This window comes from Eulemur rufifrons, chromosome 2 (assembly GCF_041146395.1).
Source record: "Eulemur rufifrons isolate Redbay chromosome 2, OSU_ERuf_1, whole genome shotgun sequence".
NCBI classification, from domain to species: Eukaryota; Metazoa; Chordata; class Mammalia; order Primates; family Lemuridae; genus Eulemur; species Eulemur rufifrons.
In genome coordinates this window covers 5,176,152-5,199,494 of record NC_090984.1, presented here as the reverse complement: position 1 = coordinate 5,199,494, position 23,343 = coordinate 5,176,152, and the positions used below count along the sequence as shown (strand labels likewise).

The 23,343-nt window shown below is 39.8% G+C and overlaps 1 long non-coding RNA gene and 1 pseudogene across 1 annotated transcript; both read right to left on the bottom strand.

The window, feature by feature from the left end:
* Positions 1-23,343, bottom strand: part of LOC138399495 (cytochrome P450 4F2-like) — an 859,494-nt pseudogene that overhangs the window by 255,494 nt on the left and 580,657 nt on the right.
* On the bottom strand, positions 1,832-8,045 carry LOC138399422 (uncharacterized). Its single transcript, XR_011236164.1, has 3 exons — positions 8,006-8,045; positions 3,362-3,540; positions 1,832-1,983 (listed from the first exon to the last, which is right to left on the bottom strand). It is a non-coding gene; the product is annotated as an uncharacterized lncRNA (long non-coding RNA).

Genomic DNA, 23,343 nt, shown 5'->3' with positions numbered 1-23,343 from the left:
AGAAAAGAATCTATTACTCTTTCATTGTAACTTTGACTTCTCTTCAGAAATCACTATCAATTTTTTAAATATATGACTAATTAGAGTTAGCGACAAAATGATGAAATGTGTGAAAATATTTCAACAATATTACAAGTGTCCCCATCTAGAGTGCTCTTACTTGACTCTTTCATATAAAAGTATTCTCTCACTAAATGCCAAGAACAGGATCTCAGACTCTACTGAACATAGTAATATGTCATGGTGGTAATGATAATATGATAGCCAATGCCTTTATAAATTTTAGGTGTGAAGATTATGTTTTTTAACTTTTAAAAATAATTTTAGAAATGGGGTCTCAGTGTATTACTCAGAGTGGTCTAGAACTCCTGGCCTCAAGCAATCCCCCCACCTTGGCCTCCCAAAAAGCTGCATTACTGAGCCACCGTGCCTGCCAAGACAAAGGTTTTTGGTGAACAGATTTCCTAGTATTTTGAGAGACAGTTCTCTGTTACACCTCTGTGACAACATAAAGCACAGGCTTTATAAAATGTGTGAATGTGACAATAACACTACTAGCTAGGCCTCACAAAAGCAAAAATTAAATGTTAATACCAGATATAAAAGGAGAAGGCTTCATTGAAAGAATCTTTTATTACAATTAAGAAACACTATGTAAAATGTACATCTTTACCTGACCTGAACTGAGGAACTGCTAAGGTATAATCATCTTACCTTTCCCCCAAAAGCTCTTCTCCTGAGTATTTCCTACATATGCGTGATGGGTTTTATTACTTCTTTATACCCCTTTCGCAGGGACTTGCATAACACACATTTCACTTAGATAAAAATGAAATACTCTTCTCAACAGATTGCTTACCTTTGCACTGAAGAAATCTCTCTCTAGATAGAGAAGTCTCATGGCATAACAAATTTAACTAGAGGCCATCTTTTTCTCCTAACTCTTAAAGAGCAGCTGCTGGAAGTAGCGGCCTCTGTTCCGACCCTGGAGTGTCCTCCGCCTCCATCAAGTCTCTTCCAGCCTTTCACTGACCCTTGAATATGTCACCACACAAATGACTGCTGAGGGCAACTGACATTGGGAAAGAGATACCAGGTCAAACAGAGGGAAAAGGGACAGACCCAGGCAATGGAGAGGGAGCTGCTCTGGGACGGCCACCCAAGCGCTTAGTGACAGTGTTTCGATTTCTGATGGGTCCAGTTTTGTCGTAGTTGGTGGGAGGCTGGGGTGGTTTTGCCCATATTCATAAGTGAAAACTGGCAAATATTAAAGGACTTGTTAAAAGTCCCTTTCATTTTATTCCTATTTTACCATTGAATCACACATTTTTCCTCTTACTAGAAATATAGTATTGTTGACCCTACTTGAGTGACTTACTACACTGCCTGGCAAAGATCACAGCAAAAAGGAGAGAAAAACCTCTTGGCGATATTAATCCCTGTCCTATTCAGTTAGACAAGGTGCCCTCAGTGGCTCCTGAAGTGTGTGGAGCAATAGGTTAGGAGAGACTGAATGTGGCCAGAAAAAATAAAAAAGCTTAATAAACTGATAATCTTCATTTTATGCATAATACCAAATCAAAAGCTACTTGGTCTTATGGAGTAAAAACATAAACCACTTTTAATAAAAACATTGTTCCTTTCTGTTTATTTCCAGGTACAAAGTAGGTTTACACATGGCAGAGGTAGCTTCAAGTGCAACATTAACACAAGGGGCGTATCTGAAACTTCATTTATACTTTTTCATTTTTAAATATAAGTATATGAAAACATAATATATAAAACAACAACGTATCAACAAATTCTAGGTAAGTACACAGCTTCTCTCATATTTAGTATCTTTCAAACTATGTCCCAGAGTAATCTAAGTGTCCACAGTTAGCACTGTAGGACTGGCCACACACAGTAGGACTGGTATATTAAGAACTCTTGTGTTTCTCCTCAAGCAGTTCGGTCCCGACCGCTGATAGAGTCTGATGAGCTCTATGAAGATTGCAAAAATAAGTGGTTAGTATTTCATTTTTTTGTAAATTATTCCTAAATGACTTGCACTTTATAAAGTTGCCATAAGTAGATAAAATTTCCCATTAAACAGCGTTTTAACGCTGAATATATGTCAGAGCGTGCCTACTGTTTGCAATCATACTTTTAAAATCATTTCATAGATGTACATTCATTTCTAGAGAAAGTTCTAATAAGCAAGTAGTTCAGACAAAGTATGGCGGGGAGACAAATGGCCGTCAATGATGCACTGCTTAACAGGCAGCGCTTGCTGCCTGCTGGAACGGCTCTCTCTGTAAGACTCTTGAGGACGCCACTGGAAATGGTTGTGTTTAAAGGGTAACTGTGAGATGATAAATATGTTAAATTGCTAGACTATAATAACCATAATAACGTAGTGATGTGTAAATGTGTTAAAACATCATGTTGTACTCCTTAAATGTACACAATAAAATATTAAAATTTAAAGAAAGCTAGAAATACTTTCATTTAGTAAATTAGTTCAGAGGTTTAAAAAAAATCTCTCAGAGACATTGTCAATCACTTGCTTTCACCGCCCTTGTACATTTCACCCATTATCTGGGAAAAATTAAGTATTTGGCAGTGAGGAATAGTTCAGAGCAACAACTTCTAGGGGAAAATGAGGTCACTGAGCTGGTGATCAAAAAGAGCTAATGCAGCTCCAGTCAAAATGAGCTGCCAACATTGTTACCAAGTATCAAGGTGGGACCTGTCCTTTCTGTCTTCCACACACCTGACCCTCAGGCTGAACAATGTATCACTTTTAACCACTTTGTGAAGTATCCACCCCTTCATCCCTGTGTTAATCTTTCCATATTTCACAAGTCTGCCTTTGCGTAGAGTGGAAAACTACACAGGATAGTCTGTCCCAAGGTGCCCACTAGTGACGATACCGAAGATCGCAATCAAGGGAAGGTGATTTACGAAGTGGCAGAATATGATGAGAGAGCAGCCGCAGCAGCACGTGACTGTTGCGGTGTAAGTTCTGTCTTCCAAAAGGCAGTTAAGCTCATTAGCATTTCTACTTAGGGAAATGCTGGCAAGCAATTTGTAACAATAGCACTGTCTGAAGTATAAAGCTTCAAACAAGGACTAAGAGATCAAGTTAACTACATGGTATTACATGGAGAAAAGGTATATAAAACCAGACAAAGGGAGAAAGACATGAACTACCCTAAAGCAATATGTCAAAGGTAATTTCACAAACATCATTTACCAAAATGATATTATCTAGTTTTCACTTCCAGCTAATCTCGTGAGCCTCCTTTACCAAAACTTATGTTTCTGAGGCAAATTAATGAGCTTACTTTATTTTCTATGGTTCCATATTTTGACTTACTTGCTTAGTTCACTGGATGAGGATTTTCTACGTTTTAATTCTTTCACATAGAGTTGATTATGTCTTCTAAATGTGGTTTCATCAAAATCGTCTTGAGAAGTTTCTATTGGGGAGACTTCAGATTCCCCATATGTAACGCTGAGATCCATCTGAGTTTCCATCTGAGATGATGGTTGTGTCTAAAACAAATTGAAAGCACAAATTTTTAGATAATTATAATATGAATAGTTATTGCATTTTTTAAGTTTTGAGTCAGTGATTCAGAGAATAATTTTAAATATGCAAAAAAGCAGAAATTTAAAATGTTTATCATCAATATCACCTAGTTAATGTAATTCAATATTAAATTGAATTTTAAAAAAGGAATGATTCTTATTTTGGTACTCATGTAATCTGATAATTCAAAGAAAAACAGAGTCATTTTAAATTCTTACAAATTGAACTATGTCCCTTAAGAACAATTCAAGAGTGTGGTCTAATCTCTAAATCAATTTTTTTTCTTTTCCTAATGTTCTTGTTTTATGCAAACTGGTCTTAATAATCAAGTAATTCTCCAGGGAGAATCATTAATCTGAAAGACCAATTTAGTTTTAATGCTGATGGAAACTGCAATATTTAAAGGGAAAAACAGATGCCACCTTCCCTCTAGAAATCTACAAAACAAAATAAAGTTTAAGTCTTCTCTATATTAATAATGTATGTTTTGCCTGATTCTTATAGCTTTTCAGTTTTTGATTGTTTTCTAATTTGGGGGTTTTGATTTGTTTTGTTTTTTTACTTTCTTTTCTTTTTTTTTTTTGAGACAGGGTCACACTGTGTCTCTCAGACTACGGTGGCATGATCATAGCTCACTACAGCCTCCACCTCTGAGGCCCAAGTTATTGTCCCCCCTCAGCCTCTCAAGTAGCTGGAAGTACAGTCCATACACCACTACTCCTGGTAATTGTTTTATTTTCTTTATAGAGATGAATTCTTACCCCGTTACCCAGGCTTATCTGGAACTACTGGGCTCAAGTGATCCTCCCACCTCGGCCTCCCGCAGTACTTGCATGACAGGCATAAGCCACCATGGGTGGTCTCTTGTGGTTTTTCTATCATCCTGTTTCTCTCCTTCCATTGAACTCTAATATTCTTTTTTTGAGACAGCGTCTGACTCCATCACCCAGGCTAAAGTGCACTGGCACCATCCCAGCTCACTAGAGCCTCTTGAGTTCCTGGGCTCAAGTGATCCTCCAGCCTCAGCCTCCAAGTAGCTGGGACTGCAGGTGTGTGTCACCATGATTGGCTATTTTTTTTTCTAATTTTTTGTAGAGACGGGGTCTTGCTATATTGCCCAGGTTGGCCTTGAACTCCAAGCTTCAAGTGATCCTCCTGCCTTGGCCTCCCAAAGGGCTGGGATTAGATGTACTCTAATATTCTTTAATACATAGTCTCATCCAGAGATCTATTTTCATCATTGTCTTCTTTCATACTAAAATCTGATTTTCAATCCTATACTTCCAATTAAAACATTTTGAGGGCCATCAAGGCCCTATTCTTAGTCCTTAATTTGATTTTTTCTCAGCACCAACTGACCCCATCCTCTCCTCTGCTCCTCTGACCCACTTTATTTCTAAATGCAGCACCCCTGATGTTTCCTCCTATTCCTCTTTTTAAATTCTCTCAGAGCCCCTTAAATATCAAGGCTTTAGCCCAGATTCCCTGATCTATGTCTGCAGCCCTGACCTCTTTACTGAGGGCTCCTCCTTCTCGTTCACTTCTCACCGACAATGTTCTCAGCCACACACTCAGCAACATTCCTTGCCGTGGATTACTTGTGCAGACAGATACAGCTACTCTTCTACAGTCTATGTGTATTCCTATTGTGCTACTTTGAGTGCAGTGTCATATTCTAATCTTTTTTTTTTTTTTTTGAAACAGAGTCTCGCTCTGTTGCCCGGGCTAGAGTGAGTGCCGTGGCGTCAGCCTAGCTCACAGCAACCTCAAACTCCTGGGCTCAAGCAATCCTTCTGCCTCAGCCTCCTGAGTGGCTGGGACTACAGGCATGCGCCACCATGCCCGGCTAATTTTTTCTATATATTTTTAGTTGTCCATATAATTTCTTTCTATTTTTTAGTAGAGATGGGGTCTCGCTCTCGCTCAGGCTGGTCTCGAACTCCTGAGCTCAAAGGATCCGCCCGCCTCGGCCTCCCAAGTGCTAGGATTACAGGCGTGAGCCACCGCGCCCGGCCCATATTCTAATCTTGGGGGCACCCTCACCCTTAGGCTGTTGACCAGCATATTTTGTCTTTTTTTTCTTTTTATAATGCAAAACTTTTCCATGAGTGTTAGACTATTTATTATATGCCTTTGTTTCCTTGTGAATAATCTCCTTTTCCATAGAGAGATGACCACATGAAGTCTTGTAAAGCTCTTTCAGATGCTCTGTCATTTGGAGGATTGTGTCTTCCCAATCTAGATTCTTCACCTCAAAATTGTGTCCATTGAATGCCTTAACCCAGGCAGTCTCTGGCTTAGGAATTCATGAGATGAGAGCTTTGTGGAGAAGTTAAGGCTATTGATTCAGTTGGTGCAAAGCTGTTTCTTATGGCATTTTTGATTCACAGGGTACACCTCAAAGTGGTGAGTAATTCTAGGCCATATTTCTAACTCATTTCTATGGGAATCTACAGAAAATCCCCCATTGTTTTTCAATAACCTAAATAGGTTTTGAGTATTCTTACGAATTTTTCAATTTTTGATGCCTTAATCTATTCCTGTAAGACACACATTTAGGGCATGTCTCCTGCCGTCCTCACTCACAGAAGACTCATCATCAAAATATTGTCGTGTCACTTATATGAAAACTATGCTAATAAAATGTGACCAATTTATATGAAACCTAAGAGAAAGGCCAGTCAACAACAATGTTCTAGTTTCCCCGATAGGTGTATCTGTAAACAGAATTGCATCAATCTTCCTATCGTGACTTAAAGAAACTAGTTAGTAGGTGTATCTGCCTCATTGCTCCAATTTAGTCCTCACAAGGAAGTCACCTGATCTTCATTCCTACAAAGGAGAGCACGATGACACAAGACTCCTGTTCTGCATGGTAAACAGTTACATAGTTTTCACTACTCATCAATAAATTATTATAGTATCCTCCAATACACACCAGTCTTTTCTGAGATCATACTTTTAAGCCTTAAAAAGACTGATGAACACATGTGAAAGGGAAAAAGTTAGTTTCTGAACTTCCGGTGCTAGGAGCACTGTGCTGCCCTGTAATGCCTGCCACGGCATCTCTTTTGTTTTAAAACCCAAACAGAAAAGCACATCCCTTCAGAGGAACAATCTCGCATAATGACCTAGTTCCCATTCTTGACGGGGAATACAAATCACAACATTAAAAGCAATTTATTCTCAAAATCTCAATGGACAGTTTTAGATTACAGGACAATTTTGGAATTCTAGAATCATTCCTCAAATCTCTTCTTAGAATTGTAAAATATATTATAAACTGCTGGCAGCGACTCAGAGAGTTGCGCACCCACGTCCACAGCAGCATTATTTTCAATAGCAAAAACCACAGAAACAACCCCAATGTCCATCAGTGGATGAATAGATAAACAAAATGTGGCATATATAAAATATTCTTTTCAGGCTATCATAATCTCCTTATTAAAATCTTAATACCAAAATCATTAATTTTATGAATTCAGTTTCTTCCATAAAGTCAAGAGGACTTGCACTGCCAGTAGCGAGTAATATCAGTATGAATGCAAAAAATATACCATCGGTGAGACTTTTCATATTGCCTAAAACATTCTTATATACAGATAGTCCCTGACTTCTGATGACCCAGCTTACAATTTTTCAACTTTACAATGGTGTAAAACCTTTGCAATTTTGATATAATTATGATGCTTCAACTTAAAATTTTTTGTTTACAATGGTGTGAAACCATCTCAATTTCAATATGTTTTGAATTTTAAATTTTGATGTTTTTGCAGGCTAGCAATATGTGGTACAGGAGATATTCAGGACTGCATTATAAGGTAGACTTTGTGTGAGATTATGCTACCCAACTTTAGGCTAATGTAAGTGTTCTGAGAATGTTTAGGGTAGGCTAGGCTACGCTATCATGTTCAGTAGCTTAGGGGGATTGGGCGTTTTAAATGCATTTTTGTCCCATGATACACTCCACTTACGGTGGGTTATCAGGATAGGACCCCACTGTATGTCAAGGAGCATCTATACTATGGGCGGAGCATCCTGAATCTGAAAATCTGAAATTCAAAGTGCTCCAAAATCTTAATCTTCTTGCATGTGGACATGACACCACAAGTGGGAAATTCCACATCTGACTTCATGTGGCAGGTTGCAGTGCAAACACACTCAAAGCTCTGCTTCATGGACAAAATCATTTCAAAACATTCCATAAAATTACCTGCAGGCTTTGTGCATAAGGTATTTGTGAAACATAAATAAACTGTGTGTTTAGACTTGGATCCTACCCTCAAGATATTTTATTGTGTGTATACAAATATTCTAAAATCTAAAACACTTCTCATCCCAAGCATTTTGGAGGAGGGATACTCAACCTGTGCTATCAGAGAAATAAAATTCCCTTTCAGTATGACAGAAAGTAAGTGACTGACTTACGGAACTTGGACTTAACAGTTGCTTCTCATACTGCTCAATGTTGTCCATTGCCTTTTTGATGCTTGCTTTTAAATTTGAATTTTCAATTTCAAGGCTAAAATGTATATTTTGAAACAATTAATATCACAGATAAATTTTTAAAATACCAAAGAATTTTTGAACAAACATCTGAAAATATAATTACATAATTTCTTAAAGATTTGAAAAGCAGATAATTTGGCAACTGTATCATTTTTCTAGCTGTATTTTGTGGATAATATGCAAAGTTTGGAAAAATGTACAAAAGGTATGCATTTCAAAATAGCTTAAAGCTAAAACTTTTCCTTGGCTTCACACAGATGTACTTATTACCACAGCTGATATAATCTCATATTACACTGCTTATTTGCTTTATAAATACTCAAGTTATTTTGCGTGCTGCTATTAATTATACTTTTGCATGTGGTCTTCCATCTTCTTGTTCCATCTTAAAGTCTCTGTCAATTGATCTGCCAGGCATTTTTGCACCTAAACCAAAAAATTTGTAAAGATTTACACTTGGAAAACCAACATGTCCATCCATAGATGAATGGATAAACAAAATTTGGTATACGTATTTATAAAATATTTTTACACTATTGAAATATTTTTATTGAAATCTTACTACCCACATCATTAATTTTAGAAAGTATGTCAATTTCTTCTATAAAGTCAAGGGGACTTGCACTACTCCTAGTAAGTACTATCATTATAGAGTAATGTTTTCATCAATGAGACTTTTCATATTGTATAAAATATTCTTATATATAAATAATCCCTGACTTATGATAGTCTTACTTCCAATTTTTTGATTTTATAATGGTGTGAAACCACTGCAATTTTGACATAACGATGATGGTTCAACTTAAAATTTTTTGACTTTACTATGGTATGACACATCCCAATTTCAATGTATTTTTTAATTTTGAATTTTGACCTTTTTCCAGGCTAGCAACATGTTGTATGTGAGATATTCAATATTTATTATATGACAGGATTTGTATTAGATGATTTTACCCAGCTACAGGCTAATGTATGTGTTCTGAGCATGTTTCAGGTAGGATGGGCAAAGCTATGATGTTCAGTAGTTTACATGTATTAAATGTGTTTTCATCTTATGATATTTTCAACTTACGACGGGTTTATCATGGTATGACACCCCTGTAAGTCAAGGAGAATCTGTACTACAGGTTGAGCATCATCATATCAAAACCTGAAATTGAAAATGCTGCAAAACCTTAATCTTGTTGAGGGTTGACATGACACCACAACTGGAAAATTTTACATCTGACTTCATGTGACAGGTTGCAGTGAAAACACACTCAAATTTGTTTCATGTACAAAATTATTTTAAAACATTATGTAAAAATACCTTCAGGCTTTGTGCATAAGTTGTGTATGTAACAAATAAATTTTGTGTTTACACTTGGATCCCAACCCCAAGATATTTCATTATGTATCTACAAATATTCCAAAATCCAAAACATTTCTGGGCCCAACCATTTTGGATGAGGGATACTCAACCTGTACTATGAGAGAAATAAAATTCCTTTTGGGTATGACAGAAAGGAAGAGACTGACTTACTGAACTTGCACTTAACAGGTGTTTCTCACGCTGCTCAAGTTTGTCCGCTTGCTCTTTGATGGTAACTTTTAATTTTGTATTTTCTATTTTGAGCCTAAAATATACATCATAAAATAATCTCAGATAATTTTTAAAAATATCATGTAATTTCAAACCAAACATCTGAAGATATCACTACATAAATTCTTAAAGATTTGAAAAGTAGATGATTTGGCAACTCTATCATTTTTTCTAGCTGTGTTCATGGAAAATGTGCAAATTATGACTAATGTACAAAAAGTATGCATTTCAAAATAGCTTAAAGCTGAAATTTTTCCTTGGCTTCACACAGATATAGTTATTATCATAACCGGTACAATTCTCAAACTATAAGCTTATTTGCTTTATAATACTCAAGTCATTTTTTGTGCTGCTTTAAATTGTACTTTGTCCTGTGGTCTTCCAGCTTCTCAGCACGTCGTCCAGTCTCTTTCAGCTGATTGTGCGCTTCTTGTAGCTAAAACAGGGAATTTTTTAAAAATTACATTTGGAAATAACCTGCATTTCCATCAATGCATGAATGGATAAACAAAACGTGGTATATAGAAAACATGGTTTTTAGACTAACACACTTTTATTAAAAAAAAAAATAATCTAGCACAGATCTGCCCATCACCTGTTTGTGTAGCTAAATTTTATTGGCGCACAGACACACCCCTTCATTCTGCATATTATTTATGGCTCCTTTTGTGCTGTAACCGCACAGTGGAGCTGTTGCAACAGGGACCTTCTGGCTCACAAAACCTAAAACTTATCTGGCCCTTTACACAGAAGTTTAGCAACCCCTGCTCTAGGATGAAAATACAACATTATTCTTGTTTTCAAATTATGTCATACCAGATAAATACTCAAGTTTACAAAAGTGGTAAAATGGGAAAAGATGGAAAATTACATTATGGTGAGCGTTTCTATTTTTGTGTTCCAAGCACCACTGCTTGAACTGCAGGTTTTTTTTTTTTTTTTTTGAGACAGAGTCTCACTCTGTTGCCCAGGCTAGAGTGAGTGCCGTGGCGTCAGCCTAGCTCACAGCAACCTCAAACTCCTGAGCTTAAGCGATCCTCCTGTCTCAGCCTCCCGAGTAGCTGGGACTACAGGCATGCACCACCATGCCCGGCTAATTTTTTCTATATATATTTTTAGCTGTCCATATAATTTCTTTCTATTCTTAGTAGAGATGGGGTCTCGCTCTTGCTCAGGCTGGTCTTGAACTCCTGAGCTCAAATGATCCGCCCACCTCGGCCTCCCAGAGTGCTAGGATTACAGGCGTGAGCCACCACACCCGGCCTGAACTGTAGTTTTATTTTATTTTTATGAATATATTTAGCTTTTTATAACAAGGCAACTTATAAACTTTCAACATCTAATATTGACCATCATATTTCCTTTTCAGGGAGAGAAAAAGACAATTTAAAAATAAACAAGATCAAAAGTGCAATAGAGAATGTCAATTCCAAGTAGGACCGTACGGTTCTGCTGACTCTCCCATCGTGTGGCAGGGCTCACGTCATCACTAGGAGAGAATTTATTTTTAAAGTGTCATCTTAAACTGTGAGGATGACTGTCAAACCTCAAAATTAAACATGCCAAAGGAGAAGCCATGTTAAAACTTCCAGTTAGCCTATCCAACCATGTCAGAGCCATGCTTTGCTGACCACATATGACCACACAAAGTTTTCTTTTTCTTGTTTTAAACAAGAGAAAGCAGATAGATACCAGTTGGTAAGTGGAACTGTCTATATTCATAGAGAGACACAGTGTACTCTCTGAGTCCAATATAAAGGGAAAAGAGAAAAAAAGCTAGACTTCTACGCATCCCTACACAGGGGCATAGCACCCTGCAGATTCCAGTAGAGTGAGGGGAGCATGTCTTCATTTTCACCCACAGGGTCAGTGGGGTTGATCCTGTAGATGACAATGAGAAGTTCCGTGGAATACTTTGAGAGGCAAGGTCTACACACGGAAAGAAGACCTGAGTCTGAATACCAGCTCCACCATTCCTAGGTATGTGACCTTGTGCAAAAAGGTCAAACTAACGGCTCAGTTTCTTCATCTATAAATGGAGAGAATAATAGTGTCCTCCTTCCTGGGATGTGGAAAAGATTAAATTGGGGAATATACCTAAAGTACTTGGAAAAGTATGAGGCACATAGTTACTATTAACATTATTATTTTACTTTTTTTTTTTTTTACATTACAATGATTTTATTGGTTACAGATTGCTACATTCCAAGGCATATAACTTTATTACTCTGTGAGGAGCAGTAAAGATCTGAGGGGGGGTCTTAGCTCTGGTACCGTTTGGCCTTCCTAATTATTTACAGGAAAAAAAGGGCAGAAATTGTGGCTGTATGTCACATGACTCTGGCTGCATAGTCACATTTGTTTCAAGGCTCAGAATAATCTAAAGTCCCAACAGTTTTAAGTTTGAGTTATTTAATTTCACATAACTTATGCACATACTCCTGCCTACTTTAAATCGTCTCCAGATTACTTACAATACCTAATACAGTGTAAAAGCTATGTAAAAAGGTGTTGTACTATATTTTTAAAAATTTGTATTATTTTAATTGTTGTTATTTTTTTTTAAATTTTTGATCTGTAGTTTGTTGAATTGGTAGATTTGTAACCTGTGGATATGGAGGGCCCCCTGTATTAGCAGTACAATTTAGTAAGCCTTTTTTTTTTTTTCTTTTGAAAAAATTCCTTTTTCTTTTTTTTTAATTTCATCTTATTATGGGGGGTACAGAATTTCAGGTTACATACGTTGAATTTTATCTTTTAGGCAGGTGGCACACCCATGGAAGTGGTCTCCTACAGTTGCATTGAATCACTCTTCACACCACTGAAAGTGGCATCAAATAGGAAGCATGAGGTCCAGAATACATCCCTAGTGCTTCCTAGAACTGTCACCAGTTCCACTAGCCGGCAGAGCTTTTGTCTACTTATGAGAATTCATGGCTGTCTTCTGTCTGTAGCACTCGGTGGGATGGTCACGTACCGCGGTGCACAGACCAGCTCCAGGATTGAGCAGCATGGGACTGACGTGACCACCAGAGGTAGGCTAAAGCCACTGCCCTGAAAACACTGGACCCTATTGCTAAATCAAGGTGCCTGGAATAATTCGTTCCCAGCAACTGTATATTTGGGGCTGCGTTGGCAAGCACTCTGACGAGCAGATTAATGTTACGTGGTGTGGCAGATCAGAAGGGCTACAGCCGGAGCTCTTCAGTTGGTAAAGCAGTGCCTATCTACAAATCCCAGTTCTGACTATGTAATAAAGGAAGACTAATTTAAACTTCCTATTTGATAGTGAGAAAGGCATGAGTATTTGAATGAACAATTCTTCCCTATTAGATTAAGTAGTTTCCATTTTAGATTTAATTGCTTAAAATACATTCAGAATAAAATTTTATTACATCAATCTCACAGAGAAGAGATTTTTGGTATGGTATAAAGTATATAATTTTACCCTAACAACTATAAAGAAAAAACATTTTCAATTTATATAAGCATAAGTGATGGGCACATCAGATATTATTCCTCCCTTAGACAAATTTATGATTAGACAAGATTAACTCTCATAAAAAAAAATCAAAGCAATGCAAAATGAAGGACTAACTTATTTTGCACAGACCAGACAACAAGGGCTGAGGCATAAGATCAATGAGAGTCACAACAGTCAGAAAAGCTTCATGAAGAAGGGGCGATTGTGCGCCAGGTCTGAATGCATGAGGCCAGATGACCAGAAACTGAAAAGGCAGCAAGGACAGCATGAGAAAGGCAGAAAGGTGGTGAAATCCACCAACTAACTCTGAGGATAATGTTCAATGGCAGGGAAATAAAAACGTACATTCACATATAACTTGTGAATGAATGTTCATGGCAATATTATACGTTATAGCCAAAAGGTGGAAACAACCTAAAGGTCCATCAAGTGCTGAATGGGTCGCTGGACAATAGGGTGTTACTGGACAATATTAAGCGATGCAGCAGTGACACCCGCTACAGCACGGACGAACCCTGCAAACACGCCATGTGAAAGGAGCCGGTCATGAAGGACTACGTCCCGTGTGACTCCGGTATAGGAAACGTGCAGAACAGGCAAATCCATGGAGACGAAGGTAGATGGTGGTCGCCCGGGACTGGGGGAGCTGGGGGGCTACGATGAGGGTGGAGGTGATGGCTCTGGGATGCAGGGTTTCTTTTTACAGTGATGACCACGTTCTGAAATTGATTGTGGCGATGGTTACACAACTCTGTGAATATACTAAGAGACGTTTAAATGGGTGAACGCCATGGTATGTGAATGAGACCTCAATAAAAATCCAAGGGCAGGATCTGGATAATTTTCTTAATTCTCTGTTTTGACATACGTGCTATACATGGCCTGAATATTTCTATGCTTTTCTGATACAATTTAAATGAAAGGAAAATAAAGGAAACTTAACCTTTCAAAAAGGTTGTAAATTAACCTAAAACATTTGCATTTTGAAGAATAGTATAATAGCCTTTCTGTACAAGCTAACCTGAAATCCAGGACATAAGTGTAGACAGATTCTGTATCGAGTCACAAAAGCAAAGATGAGAAATAAGACTATGTTCTGGAACATTCCCTTAGACATTATCCTCTGATTTAATCTGGCCTGCCTCACCATGGCAATAGAGAAATCACTAAAAACATTGTTTAACAGGAAAAACATTCTCTCAACTTCTGTGAAGAATGATGCATAATCCTCAAGTTTCCTAAGGGCGGCACATATTATAAGAAAATATACTTGTAATTATAAGAAAAGATGCCAGGGCAAAAGTCACAGTTTAAGAAATAAGTGCATTATAAATATAATAAAATTGTAATAAAACTAATCATAAGGAAAATATGAAAGAAAGCTGTCCACTGAAACTAGTAACCTAAAATACTTTATATTATTAAACCTGCTCTAGATGAACTGTTGACAAGTTAAATTTCATACATACTTGACTTGTGATCTGAGTTAATTGCTGCTTTGAATCCTGGGCCTCATCTTCTAAATGAGCGTGACAACATGATTTCTTATTTTATTGTATTTTATGTTCCAACAATATTGCATACTTTAGGCCAATGGAAGTGATCTCTTACAGTTGCACTGAATCATTCTTCACACCTCCGAAAGTGGCATCAAACAGGAAGCATGAAGCCCATGATACACCTCCAGTACTGCACAAAACTCACCAGTTCCACTAGTCAGCGGTACTTTTTTCCACTTCTAAGAATTCACAGCTTCTCTCTGTAGTACTCAGGGGGATGATCATGTACCGCAGGGCACAGAGCGCCTGGAGCCTTGAGTAGTATGGGACTGACATGACCATTAGAGGAAGAGTAAAGCCATTTGCCTGAAAACATTGGAACCTGTGGCTACATCCGGATGCCCGAATCAGCTCATTCCCAGCGCCTGTGGATGCTGGGCTGCGTTAGCAAGCACTCTGATGAGCACATTAAGGTTGTGCGGAACAGCACAGCCGAAAGGCTGCAGCCAGAGGTTTGCAGCTGGTGCAGTGATATTAATCTACAAATCGCAGTTCGAGCTACATAGTGAAGGAAGGCTAACTTAAATTTTCTTTTTCATAAGGAGAAAAACATGAGTATTTGATTCAACAATTCTCCTCCACTAGAGTAAGTAGTTTCAGTTTTATATGTGATTGCTTAAAATATATTTAGAATAAAACTTTATTATGTCAGTGTTGCAGAGAAGAAATTATTGGTATGGATTAAAGTATTTCATTTTTATCCTGACAACTGTAAACCTAAAACATTTGGAGAAGAGTATGATGGCCTTTCTGTACAAGTGAACCTGAAACCCATGAAATAAGTATACACAGAATCTGTATCCAGTCACAAAAGTGAACATAAGAAGTAAGACTATGTTCTAGATCATTCCATTACATATTATCTTCTGATTTAATCTGGCTTGCCTCACGATGGCAATAGAGATATCACTAAATATAATTTTTAATAGGAAAAAGGTTCTCTCAACTTCTCTGAAGGATGTATAATTGTCAAGTTTCCTAAGAGTAAAATATTATAAGAAAACATATAGGTAATGGTTAGAAAAAGTGGCAGAATGAAAGTCAGAGTTTAAGAAATAAGTGTAACATCTGGGAACGACACCAATCGGACATCAGACTGAGGTGGGGGTGGGGGAGGGGATGGGGGTATGCCTACACAATGAGTGCATTGCGCACCGTTTGGGGAGTGGTAACGCTTGAAGGTGCTGACTCGGGAAGGGGGGGTGGGGAAGGGAGGGATATATACCTACATGATGGGTGCAACGCGCACGACCTGGGGAACAGACACGTCTGGAGCTCTGACTTGGGGGGAAAGGCGGTACATGGGCAATGTATGTAACCTGCAATTCTGTATCCCCCATAACAATAAGATGAAAAAAAAAATAAAGTAAGCTAGAAGAAAAAAAAAAAAGAAATAAGTGTAAAGATAATACAATTGTAATACATTTCATCATAACAAAAATACTAAAGAAAGCTGTCCCCTGAAACTTGTACCCCAAAATACTTTATACTATTGAGCCAACTCTAGATGAACTGTTGACATGTTAAATTTCATACATACTTGACTGTTGGCCTGACTTAATTGCTTCTGTGAATTCTGAGCCTCATCTTCTAAATGAGCGTGACAACATGATTTAATCTCTAGCGAAGTCTGGGACCCAGAGAGCTTTTGTACAGTATCCACCAGTTCTTGCCGAAGTTGTCTCACAACTGCCTGATAAGACATTTTTGTTACTGATGTTATAAATCACCTCATTATTAAATTATGTTAACAATATTTAACATATATACTTTGAAAAATATCACCACGTACATCGATTCACCTTCCTTTCCTTGTGTGTACCCATTCGTGTTTATCACCGAATTTGGCTAAGGACACCGCAGGTGGTGCTATCTTCCTGCCAGATCAGTATTCTGTTACTCACACACAGATTTACTTCACTATTCATTCCTCCCCTGACGAATGTGAAATGCTTAACAACCCACTGACCACCTTCATAGGTATGCGGGTGGGACAGGTGGTGGCCAGTTCTACACCGTGAAACGTTTTCCCTCTGAGTTCCCCACGTATTCAATCCCTTACTTAAATCCTTCCAGTAGGTTTCTATCTCAGAAGAAAAGTAAAATTCTAGTGGCCCTCCGGACCCTGGGTAACATGGACTCCACCTTCCTCCCCGACCTCAGGTCCTCAAACTCTGTCCCCTACCCAGTCCTTTCCCACTCTACATAAATCCTACCACCCCTGACTGCTCTGAAAATGGGGATTCAGTACCAAACTAATACACCACAGATAGCTACAGTAATCTCTGTATTGGACAAAGTTATATCCAAATGTCAATCTTTGAGAGTTGAAATGAAAACTATGAGCAAATTGTTTGTAAAAATATTCAAAGTAAATTATAAATACTAGTAGGAAGACTAAATAAAATAAAGTTTTGCTGAATTTCAGCCCATTTATCCCAAATTATGATACAATTAAAGGTGGATGCCTTTAAAGAATTAATGATCATAAAATACATAATTTAAGATTAAAATATTCTCAGACTTAAGTCAAGTAGGCATGAATAAAAGTAAAATTGTAGAAACTAAAATGTGTAAAAATCTACTGAGGAAGTATTACAAGGTACAGCAATACACTTCAGTTCATCTGGAAAAGCTGGTATTAACTGTCAAAGTAAGCCACTTAATTGAATCTTAACTTCCAAATACACATTCCAGGTATGAGCACTTCTCTTTATCTGCATCATCATGGTCTTAAAATGAGGCAACATAAAGAGATTAAATTATTTCAGTATTAAAAGAATATGTTAGCAATATTACTCAGTATCTATTAAAAATCGGTAACTTAAACTCTTAAAATTTCCTAAGCGACTCACTGTCTTTACTCAAAGTAAAGCATCTCTCAGCTCCAACATTTATTTGCTGGAAACAAGGTATGTGTCTAGGCTGATATCACAAACACATTTATCATCTTGATATTGTCACAATTCAACCAGATACAACATTTAGCCATCACCAAATATTAATGAAATTTTCTTCTAGGAAGTTTGAAAAAATATTTATTTCTTAATACTTACTTCTCTTTCCACTTTCTCTTTTTCATGTTGGTACATTCTTTCTTTTAAACGATTACATTCATGCATTAACTTCTGATTTTTCTCTTCTAACAGAAGACTATGCATTTTACTCTCAGCTTCAAGTGTTTTTACAGTCGCATGAAATTTGTGTTGGTTAGTAGTTAATGTCTTGTCTTTATTGGCAACTTCCTTGTGAGCATGATCTAGTTGTTGTTGAAGTAACATGTTTTTACGTTGCTCTTCAGATAATCTCTCCTCCAAAGACTCCTGCTTTATGATGTACTTATTCACTTTGTCTTGTTCACCTTGGAACATTCGTCCCATTTCCTTCCTTTGAAACTCTGTCTCCCTCAGGTCTCTTTGTGCACCTTCTAAAACCAGAATCTTTTCTTGGAGAGCATCTCTTGTATGACGGAACTCAACTTGTAGCCTTCTGAATTTACTTTCGGATTCATGAAGCAGTTGAAAAAGGTTGTTGGCATGAGAATTCATATATTCCTCTCTACCAGACCACTCATCTTTTGCTTGCTGGAAAACAAACCCTAGGTCTTTCGCAGTGGTCTGACTTTGATCACGATCCTGAATAACAGCAGCCAGTCTAAGTTTGTATGACTCAACTTCTGTTTTCAGTTTTTCTTCGTTTTGTTTTTCTTCTTCCAGTTCATGTTTTAGTATTATATTCTCATGCGTTAGAAGAGTGATATTGCAATCATGCAAGAATATTGTATTGGTGACTCTTTCCCCGTTGAGTGTTATAGTCTTTTGAAGGTCATTAGCCTTTTCTTGTAAGATTTTGTTGTCCTCCAAATATTCCTTTTCCTTTTCTTCATTTTCCATTTTTATTGTGTTTATTTCTACTCTTAGACTGGCAATTTCATCACGCAACATGTGATTCTTATGCAACAGATCTGTTTCTTTGTCATGACTAGCAGAAATCTAAGTGAAACAAAGGAACATGTTAGCTGTTACTCAATAAAACGGCATATCATAATTTCCTCTGAAGTTAAAAAATAACCTGTACATTTATACAATGAAAGTGTTGCAAATCAGTGGCTATCTAACTGGAAAAAGAAGGTGGATCCAAACCTCAAACCTTATAGAGCATCAACTCCCAAAGTTTCAAAAATTTATATGAGAAGAGGGGGAAGATGGCTGAGTAGAGACACGAGCTGTCAGATCATCCTGGAGGGAAGGAAGGGTTTCAGAGAAAGCAGAGGGGGCAAAGGGCACAGCTCCAGTGTAGTTCTGGGGAAGTTGCCAGAGCCTGCCAGAGGTTTCACAGGGAAAAGGTTCAGAGCAGAGCAGGAAGAAAAAAGACATCAGCAGAGATCAACCCCAGAGAAGCCTGGTGCCTCGTGGAGAGGGTGGGTGGGGGATTTGTTTCTCCATGCCTCACACCTGTGGTAATCAGGCGGCCTCCAAGCTGCTTGGGAGCTTTTCCACCCACATGAGCCCAAGGGCACTGCAACCAATGCAGTAGGGGCTTCTTGAAAATAGAGCATCAGGCTTCCAGCCCCTTTGGGCTCTCTCCAAACACCCATGGTCTGGAAGCGAGATGGCAGGCACCATACTGCTTTTCTGCCGATGGCATCTCTTTGTCCACCCCAGAGAGCACCGGCCCTTCAGTTTTCACGTCACCTGCTCCCACACAATTCCCAGCTCCTGCCCAGACGACAGTGGCCCTGGAGAATTTGTGTGATCCCAGAGCTTGGACAGTTTGTGTGGGCTTCCCTCCAGGGAGAGGGACCGGGAGGGGCTGGAGTGCTGGCTCTCCTCTGTTCACAGTCTCTTTTCCTGCCCCCTCCCCCACCCACTGCAGCCAAGAGCAATGAGTGAGCTGAGACTCTCAAAAGTGGCTGAGTCCCCTGTGTTCTTGTACCCATGAGTCTGAGGATTCCCCAGAGAGTGGGGCCCACACCTTTCCCTTTGAGGATCTGTGGTGGACGTAGGGGTGTCTGGTCTGGGAGTTCCCTTCCCACCAGCACTCCCTGGGGATGTCTGCCAGTGGGATCGGCATGTGGGCCAGGTCCTGTAACCCCAGGACTCGACCAGGTTGCTTGGAGGCACAGAGGGGAGATCTGACAACTAAACTGGGGAAGCAAGGGAGCCCACGTGGGCACAGCTGACAGAAGAGTGCGGCGTGGGTCCAAGACTGCAGCAAACAGGTGGAGCACCGCTCCCCCCACAGGAAAGCCACACTTGCAGACTGGGGTGGGACCTTGGACAGGGAGTTCCCCCACCTTTGGCACCGTTGCTGGCAAACTCAGTGAGTTCAGATGCCCATTTGCAACCAGACACTGGAGGGAGACTTGTGGAGCAGGGCAGGAGGGAGAAGAGTGAATCTCACTCCAGACAGCCAGTCTCTGAATCCCAGATGGCCCCTTGCCCATGAGCAGACCTTCCAGTTTGGTGAAACTGCATCAGCACCCTTCCCAGCAGCTTGCCCCAGCAGCCTGGGAGCCGATCTTTGATCCTTGCAAGACAGTTCTAGGGCCTAAGTCTGCGGAGCCTGAAGGCAGGCTTACCCCACCTGGCTCCACTCAGCCTCACTCCTGCCTCCACCTCACTGAGGCGGAGAACTGGGAATCCCCTGGGAGCTCCAGGGCCCCTCCCACTGCCTGTGGCATCCAGGCGCTTCTCCTGAGGGGCTAGCCATGGTCACAGGCACAAAGGACAACATTGCAACTGGCCCTTTCCTGAAGCACAAACCACTTGTACAGCCCATTACAGCATCTACTGACTCAGTCCGACAGGGCATGGCTGATTCTTACCCCAAGCCCCACTTACCATCTCAAGAGATTAATCTGGGTATTCCAACTTAACTCACACTGCTGGGGAGAAGGAGAAGACAGAAAAATAGAAGCAGCCCATGGGGGCACTGCCTTTAAGGAGATGGGTAAAAGTTGCAGGCAGCTTGAGCTGTTAGGGGACCCCTCCACCTCTGTAGACCTCTAGGCAATTGGGAGACTGCTCAGAGTCTATGCAAAGACATTGCAACAGAAAGCAGGCACTGCAGAGATATGGCAGCTGCCAATCCTGGTTTCTGCAGCTAATGCCATCCTGAATGCTTAGGTGCATGCCACCAGGTCTGCTCAGGACTCGGCTTTCCAGCAGTAGCCCTCACATCACCCCTGCTAGGCCAGGGAGGGAGCACACAGAACAGACGCTCCCCCGTGCCATGAGCTGTGACTGGGAGCCACACACCCCTCCCCGCTGTGGGGAATCTGAGCAGAAGACGAGACTCAGGCACCACAGGCACCATCTGGGAAGCCTTGGTTGACTGCCTCCGTGGGACTTAGGTCGGGGGAGAACCTCGGCTGACCAGCAGCCCTGGCCCACCTCCACAGTCATGAGGCCCCTTGGACAAAACGCTGCTGTGACTGGGCTGCAGCAGTCTCCCTGCTGGTGGAACAGCCCCCACCTCTGTGGCTCTGCCCCCGTGTTCCCCAGATACAGCTCAGAGTCCATCGCTGCACCTGAGACTGAGGCTCTACAACTGTTGCTCCAGGGCCCCCACTGAGCCTATAACACCACCCCTAAGATTCTAGAGTTATGCCTGGGTCCCAAGACCCACCCTTGAGTCTCCACCAATGTCTCTGGGCTGGCAGAACAACCATGAGGTCCAACACTTTAACAAGTCTTGAGCAGCCATTATTCCTGGACCTGGTTAGGACAAATGCTCACAACCCACTCACCCATGACCACTGCGTAGATAGACTTACTCAACTGCCACTGTCACCTCCACTGGATGACCTGGTGCAGAGCAAACCCTCACAACAAGAGCTTCCATGGAGAGGGTCGCATCCAGGCCCCAACTGAAACGTCCAATAATGACCTAGGGAACAATCCACTACCCTGCACAGAGATCATCCCACACTGGCTTGCACTGAGGGAATCACAGGGGAATGGGACAAAACAGGATAGCTGTTCTATAGGCTCTCAGTGCACCTGCACCTCCCTTGCTGGGTCAACACCCCAGAGTAGGACACAAAAGCTCCATCTAGGGTCTTCCCCTTCCCCTGACTAAACAGGAGAGTTCCCAGCAAAGGAGAACAGGTGCCCTGCGATCCTATTAGCCTGGAGCACAGAGAAGAGGATTCAGATGAGAAGAAACCAGCAAAAGAACTCTGGCAACATGAAAATACAAAACAATTTCACATCCCCAAGGGATCACAATGGAGCTACGGTAGTGGACTACAACCACAAGGAAATTGCCAAAATTACAGAAATGGAATTCAGAATATGGATGTCAAATAAGATCAATGGAACTGAAAAGAAAGTTGAAAACCAACAAAAAGAACTCAAAAAATATTTCAGGAAATTAATGAAAAAGTCACTAAAGTGCCAAACAACATAAGAGAGGATAAAATACTACAGAACTTAAAGAAATGAAAGAGTAATTTAGGGAATTCAAAACACAGCAGAAAGCTTTAGCAACAGACTAAACTGAGGAAAATAAAGAATCTCAGAGCTTGAAGATAAGACTCTTGAGGTAACCCAGACATTTAAAGAGGCAGAGAAGAGAATAAAAAACACTAAGTAATCACTTGGAGAGCTACAGGATCATGTGAAGTGAACTAACATACGAATTATAGGTACCACCAAGGGAGGAGAAGAAAGAGCTAAAAGCATGGAAAATGTATTTGAGAGAATTATTCAGAAAAACTTTCCTGATATCGCCAGAGATCCAGACGTTCAGATACAAGAAGGTCATCGAACACCAGCAACATTCATAGCAAATAAGTCATCCCCAAGACAGAGTAATCAAACTGGCCAAAGCCAAAATGAAGGAGAAAATTCTACAAGCAGCAAGACGAAAGTAACAACTGACCTACAAAGGAAAAGCCATCAGGCTAAGTGCAGGCTTCTCAGTGGAAACCTTACAAGCTAGAAGGGAGTGGGACCCCATCTTCAATCTTCTTAAACAGAACAACTGTCATCCTAGAATCTTGTATCCTGCAACACTAAGTTTCCCAATTGATGGAGAAATTAAGTTTTTTCCAGACAAGCAAACATTGAGGGAATTTATCATGACCAGACCTGTGCTGCAGGAAATACTCGTAACTTCATGATACAGGAATTAGCACAATAGGGACCCACCAGTGTAAAATTATATAAAAAAGCTAAACCTCACATCTCTTGTAAAACAATAGCACAAGAGGGAAAACAAAGCAATAAGGTACTACCCAACATGATGAACACAACATCATGCCATATAAATTCTATCACTCAACAATAATGGTTTAAATGCTCCACTTAAAAGACATATGCTCCAGTTCTAAGCAGGAATGCTTTCAGTTTATCCTCATTCATTATGATGTTGGCTGTGGGTTTGGTGTATATGGCTTTTACCCATTCAAGGTAAGTTCCATCTATGCCTATTTTGTTAAGCATTCTTATCATAAAAGGGTGCTGAATTTTGTTGAATGCTTTTACTGCCTCTATGGAGAGGATTATATGAACTTTGTTTTTGCTTCTATTTATGTGGTGAATTACATTTATTGATTTGCATATGTTGAACCATCTCTGTGTCTCTGGGATGGCTTTGGTATCAGGGTGATGTTGGCTCCATAAAA